Source organism: Drosophila arizonae, chromosome 3 (genome assembly GCF_054131065.1).
Source record: "Drosophila arizonae isolate 15081-1271.41 chromosome 3, UAZ_ARI_1.0, whole genome shotgun sequence".
Taxonomy (NCBI): domain Eukaryota; kingdom Metazoa; phylum Arthropoda; class Insecta; order Diptera; family Drosophilidae; genus Drosophila; species Drosophila arizonae.
Genome location: NC_142923.1, coordinates 10,826,328 through 10,833,242, shown reverse-complemented (window position 1 = coordinate 10,833,242; position 6,915 = coordinate 10,826,328). Strand labels below are relative to the sequence as shown.

The 6,915-nt window shown below is 38.2% G+C and overlaps 1 long non-coding RNA gene and 1 other non-coding gene across 2 annotated transcripts; one reads left to right on the top strand and one right to left on the bottom strand.

Annotated features, from left to right (window-relative positions):
* Window positions 1-1,276: 1,276 nt before the first annotated feature.
* LOC108620332 (uncharacterized) lies at window positions 1,277-1,834 on the top strand. The gene is made up of 2 exons (XR_016269338.1): window positions 1,277-1,590; window positions 1,656-1,834. It is a non-coding gene; the product is annotated as an uncharacterized LOC108620332 (transcript).
* Window positions 1,835-4,176: 2,342 nt separating this feature from the next.
* On the bottom strand, window positions 4,177-5,791 carry LOC149269662 (uncharacterized). The gene is made up of 3 exons (XR_016269109.1): window positions 5,658-5,791; window positions 5,433-5,606; window positions 4,177-5,362 (listed from the first exon to the last, which is right to left on the bottom strand). It is a non-coding gene; the product is annotated as an uncharacterized LOC149269662 (long non-coding RNA).
* Window positions 5,792-6,915: the final 1,124 nt, after the last annotated feature.

Genomic DNA, 6,915 nt, shown 5'->3' with positions numbered 1-6,915 from the left:
CATAAATCAGCAGAGAACAAAGGGAATTTTATGCTGCTTTTGTTTGAGATTTTTTTGGATTTCTTTTAATTTTTTATTTAAATATCTGACTATATTTCCAGCAAAGCCGTGCAGTCATCATCGAGCAAAAGTTAATTTCAGCACTCATAAATAAATAATAGCCGATACAGTAGCAGTTGCAGTTGCAGGCGTATGGCTCGATTAAGTTGTTTTTCCAACGAATTGAATGCGTATACGCCCTGTGTGACGTATGCGCTGCGCAAACTGCAAATGTGGCACATTAACCCCCATTGAGAAACGATGCATAAATTATGCGTATCCATGTCCGGCTACCTTTGCCCATAATGGCGATAATGTCAAGCTGCATTATGACTGCAGCGCCACGCTTAAAACTCTTTACAGCAGCGCAACGAATTCGAATCGAACATCTGTATATATGTACGCCGGTAAATAAAAGTGTTTGTCGGCTTATTGCAGCGGAATTGAGAGCCTGCACAGACAGTTTTGTTTACTGCACGAATTAAATTACACAATGAGTGACATGGAATTACAGAGACTTAACTTGATGTTTAGCACGAAATGTCATGTGGATAATTGCAATTCTGTATAAATAATTTCTTTATATTTATTCATATATATTTATTCCTCATATATTTCATTAAATTCCACAGCTTATTTATTACTGCATGAGATATCTGTATGGATGCCACCCGCACACTGAAATCGATTGCCTGATGAGTCCCAAGTGCTCCCCAAGGGATAATGAGCCCAGCCTAAGGGTTGTGATTTACGCTTGTTGCTTGACGCCCTCGGCGCTTAAGCGTATGTATGAGTGTGTGAGTTATTCTGTCTGTGTGCGTGGCTGCTCTGAGTGCTTGCGTATGAGTAATATTGTGCGATTAATGAAATGACTTATTGGCATGTCACTCAGACATTAAATGACAGATTCATTGCCAATTTTAACACTGTTTCCATTGAAATTGGACAAAATGAAAATGTGCCGCATACTTGAAGCAGTTTTTATATGAATGGTATACGGCTCTAGTTACTCTGTAAAGCTGTTATATTTCTTAACAATGCGTTGGGTGTTCAGTGCATAATACGGGAAGATAAAACAACAGTCAAGAAAAGTTGATTTTCAGTATTGTGACACACAGCCAGATTTTCCTTTGTTGAATACGTATACGTATACGAAAATAATGAAACATCTGTTAGCTGCTTAGTTTAGTACTTGCCGTTTATCATAAACCTTAAATAAATATTACAATACCTTAGCATTCATATCTCCTATGTGATAGCAAGTGGATTCGAGTATTCAGCTCGATCACCACATAAAAGCCGCAACAAAGGCAAATTGCAGTCAGTTGAAAAATAACAATTACTTTCCTCCAAATGCAAATGTTTGCTCATGTGCTGGTCGTGCTAGTCATCTGCATGTGGATGTTGGACTTTGGAGCTGATAGTAGAAACATAGTGTTAAGTACAACACCTATCATAACCATTTTGAAAATAAATCCCAAGGTGTTTGCGCCAGCAAAGAAAAAAATAAAATATAGATTCACTTTGCCGCTCTCGCTAGCTCTGCCCTTGGTAGGCATTACCACAAAGATATTATATTTATATATCAATATATTAATATGTGAAATACCCAACAGGAACAGCGCCAGGAATTGATGGACAATTGCAGTTCCTTTGGCAGCCCATGCCAATATGCCGAAAACTGTTGCACACTACTGTGTTTAAGACACAAATACGTCTGCGTATCATAAGATGAACCTGAGATATTTTGTTATTAACTATGCTATAGGGCGAAATAAAAAATGCTTTTTGGAAATATGTTTCGTCTTGGCAACTGCTTCATGCGTGCATATATTGACTGCCGCTCAAGTATTTGCGTCTTGCATTGCATTTGCAATTGCAATTTCGCAAAGGCTGACTTTGAAAAACTCTGAACTGAACTCGTGTGAGCTACAATCACATGAACTCTTGCACATAGCTTGATCTCAAAGAGATTCCTTAAGCAGTTGCTGGGTGAGCAAAGTAGGCGTCTCTCTCTCCCTCTCTCCCTCACTTGTGTGTGTTTCCAGCAGCTAGTCGCAGTTTCTTCTGTGAAATGCAATCAAAAATAGTCGTGATTGAAAATATATTTAAGCAGAACATGAAGAAACAATGATCGACTGGAATATACTCTGGGTCGATAATGCTGTAACTGTAGGCTTGTTGTGAGTATTATGCCTTTTCAATATAGCTGCTATATATCATTTTATCATTATCTGTTTATCACTATAGAAAATGCAATCTTCATGTTCTCGATTTCTAGCTGCATTGCTTGTTCTGTTATGCGTATTGTACTACCTTGACCTAATATACCCCTCTTTAAATTTAACGTTATCAATGTATAAAAATATAAATATATTTGCAGAAAGGCAAACTGAAGCAATTGCAATCAGTCGACTAAAATTATAAATCATACAAAGGCGTTGCAGTTATTTTGGCATTGACAACTGCCAGCAAGTGAAAATAAGTGAGAATAAGCAATCATAAGTACCTCTTAATATGGACATTAAATTAGTACGCACTCGTTTCGAATGGAAAATTGAATTCACTTTGCCAACCCTGGAATTGATTTTAGACACCACAAATATCACTGCACAATTGCTGAAAATAGATAGCATCAAACGGAAATGAAAAATATTTCAAAAGCGAAAGTAACAAAAAAAGAGAGAATGCGAAAAAATGTTGGCCAAAGCGCCAAAGCCAAGAAAACAAGTGGAAAGCAAAGCACAACGAATAAAATTGACTATTAAGACAAACAAAATGATGGTTGGCATGGTAAGCGGAGATAAAGCTTCACAAATGAAAAGGAAAACACCAAATTGATAAACGCTGCCTTTGTTTCAGAAATTGGCAAACCCAGCCATGCCCAATGGTCGCTCACTGGGCGAAGCGAGGGCGAAAGCAGCAACAACAACAACACAGGCATTGGAATAGCTTAGCGCGGAGCTGATTATCTTTGGCAGGCTAAAGTGTCCCTGCTGCCAGCTTCCCAAAAGACACGCGTCATAAAAGGTGCCCGAGGGTTTCAGTCAACAAAAAGCCAAAGAACAGCCGCATTTTGCGCAAGTGCCTTTCAGTTAGATAGGTTCAAGGTCTGACGCTTTAAGATAGCTAAAAGATCACTTCTCTTAAAGCCAGCGAGCAGTCGTAGCGACTCTTTAGGAAATCCAGTTACTCGTTGACTTCCAACACACAATGATTGGATAGAGTTTCCATATTCATAGACTTTTTTCGAAAGACTATCTTATAGCACTGACAGCATAAATTCATGTTATGTCAGCTATCTCCTACCGCTGCCTCGTAAATATTTTTTGATTTCAATTCGACCACTAAAGCAATTGCATATCCCGAATCGAAAGTTTGCTTCGTCTACAGCAATAGCAAAAAGTGTTCATTAAAATGCAATCGAATTTTGGCAGCTTACGAGAGAATTCAATTACTTTTTGTCACATGTGCGACGCACAAAAGTATGCAACATTTTATAGAAGACTGTATGTGCCATCAAGATGAGCTCGTCTCTCTGTTAATGACTTTGTGTGTGTTTGAAGAGGGCAAAGCACTTCAATCATCTGATGAAAAGTTTTTTTATTCTTACTTAAATCTTGCCGTATGACATTCAACTGCAAATCATTTGAAACTAGATAGAAAATAGAAAGGCAATGCTAGAGGATATGTAAGGCAGATGTGAAAGACGCGTATTCAGCTTGAAATATTATCAAATACAATTTAATATATATTTCTCTCTATATATATATATATATATATATATATATATATATATATATATATATGCATAAAATATTAAAAATTTAAATATTTTTCTTTTATTTGAATTATTCGTAAGTGATATTAACATTTAATTTAATTCCAAGTGGCCCATGCGGCTGGTCAGCTTTGATGTGGCGCCTGTAAGAGCTATAATTAGTATGGCATATGAAACTACATAGCATGTTAGGCAAAGTTTTCAGCAATTTACATATGAAAAGTGACCAACTTGAAAGTTATACACAGCTAAAAATTCATTATGCAACTAAAGCTGAGAGTGAGCTGCCAGACGAGCAGATATGCTGTAGATAGAGCTGAGCTTGTGATAAAGCAAAAGAAAAGAAAAGCAAAAGAGCCAAAAATTGCCAAATTTATTTTCAGTCATAGATAGGCATATAGAGGAAATATATATATAAACTGCAATATATTCAATTCCATTTGACAATTATTGCTATTTTTACGAGTACAGGGTACGAACATGATATGAATGGATTGCCTTGTACGTATGTATATCGAAGCAAATGAAAGCAAAACACTTTTCGATTTATCATAGCATGCATGAACTGTATTTAAATATTTAAATAAAGATTATTTAAAATGTATATAACAATTTATTAGGCAATATATATGATAACTGCCAATTAGTTATCTATGCTTAAGCAATTTCTCTGCGCAAAATATATACATATTAGTCTAGTCTTAGTCTAAGCCTTAACCTGAGCTGCCTAACTGCTGATTCATTGGCCAAGTGCGCCCAGCAGTCGCACAATCATAAACACATTAACATTACTCAAGGAGTGAAATTGAACCGCTTCTGGGCATCGTAAAGCCCGATTGAATTTAACATGCAGTCAGCTAGCTGACTTTGTGAAATTCAAGAAGAGTTCGAGTCAAATAAAAGTTCGAGCACAAAGTACGCAGTTTACAAGGCACCTAACATATCTTACGACCTCCAGCCCGACAGCCACAGACATAGATGCGGCTCGTAAAAAGGCCACAAAAAGAGCGTGTAAAGACAAATTGCATGCGGGGCAAGGGGAAGAGGCAGGGGCGAAGTGAGCTACAAAGCTAACTGCAGCAGAGGATCTGCCAGGACTGTGCATGCCAATGCAGCACGATAAAAGCGAAAAACTAAATGCCAAAAAGTAACAAGATTTAAGCCAATGCCAGGCCGAGCCGTGCCAAGTCGAGAGCCCAGCGCGGCCTCAAGGCAAACCAAGTCTGGTTTCAATGGGAGTCACAAGCCTCGTTACGCTCACTTCGGAGTCCGCAGCGTAATTGACATTTAATTAACGCATAGCTGAGCTTACAGCTGTCCAGCAGCATCCAGCTTGCGCTCGCTAGCTTCAAGGCAGCTGCGTTAATCACATCAGCAATCAGACACAGATATAATGAGATAAATTGTTGCCAGAGGTAAGAAGACGCTGACAGGCAACGGCTCACATTCACGGACCGTGTTAAATTCTAATGAGTTTAGCGACGTCACAACGTGAGATAAAGTCAATTTCTTGATATGCACTCGACACAGCTGCAGTTCTAGCTGTAACATATAGATGTCTCACTTGCTGCTTTATAGAGAGAGAGAAAAGTTTTTATATTGATTCACTCACTTCTTTCCCATAGCCATATTCGCACTCAATCATTTTGTTGGCCCACACAAAATGTAGTTGACGGAGTTGACGCAGCTCGTAAGCCATGCGTTTTGTTATTGCTCAGCCATCAGGGCTGGCTGACAGAGCTCCAGCAGGCCGAGAGACAATCAAATGGAAAAAATTCAAAATGAACTAGGCGAGCTATGGATTATCTGGGGCGTCTAGACACCAAACAGTTCTCACCCGCTGTAACTGTCATAGTTATTGCTTCTTCAATATACCGACTTCAATGCGCCCATAAATATACTCATACAGGCGACTTTATGAATATATCTATATATGTGTGTGTGTGTGTGAGCATGAAACCACTCTGACAAATTCGTTTTTCATCCATAATTTATCAGCCGGCAACATGTCCCTCAGAGCACGCTATGTCGCTGAGTGTAATTTAGCGTAAAATAAGTTTTTTTTTTCGCACTTTGCATTTTTTTTATGCATGTAAATTCTCTAGTTGTGTGTGTTTATTTGTGGCTAAAATGTAATTTGTGCAATATAAATTTTACAAATATTATAAATGCAATAATGTGTAGTTTAACGTCTAAATTTGTTTGCTGATAAATATTTATGTACACGCCTAAGTCATTTGCAAACACTTAAATCTCTTGGAGGACTGCCAAAAGCTGCCTTACTGCTGCCTGCAGCATGCTTCAAAAGCCACTCCTATTATTACTATCTACATGTGCACAGGAGTAAACAGGACTGCAGCTAAGACTACCTAGCTTCAGGCTACATTGTGGTAAGTGCAAAAATAATATATTCGTTGTAAGCAAATTCCGAGATATCGCTAATTTAATAGGGCTGATGTGCGAGGCTCCGGGATTAAGTCATACAACAGCCATGGCAACATGCAAATGCAATTAATTAAAATGTGTGTGTCACAAAAACTATTTCGATTGCGGTCGCCTCTGGCTGTAGTTGGGTAAATGATTTGCAGGCATTTCTGTTCTGGTCTCTTGATATTCAAGCACGAAATGAATTCGTCTTTAAAGTGTCTCAGCAATTATTAAGAAGAGTAAATCCTTGCAGACCCAGCGAAGTCAGATATTAACAAGCGCTCAGCCCTTGGGCAACTTGTCTTAAGCACTTGATTGATTAAATAGATATAAAAGGCTTTACTGCGCAGCAGACGGGCAAGCATGCGAAGAGCTCTCGAGATGCCTCTTTTCTAATTGGCTTAATGAACTATTTCTGCTCGAACTACAAGCAGCACTTGACTTGGCTCGAGGAGCCGTAAGCCACAAGGTCTCCGCATATCTGAACTAAGCAGTTTTATTAGATGTAAGGCACAATCTATTAGCGTTATTTATGAAAGGTATTAGGTGGGTGTAGTTAAGTGATTTGGATATATTTTTTATAATCAATTAATATAAATTAAAATATATCTTTCAGCAATTTGTCATAGGCCTCAGCCATCAGTGTAAACCACTTTCAGTAGTTAAAA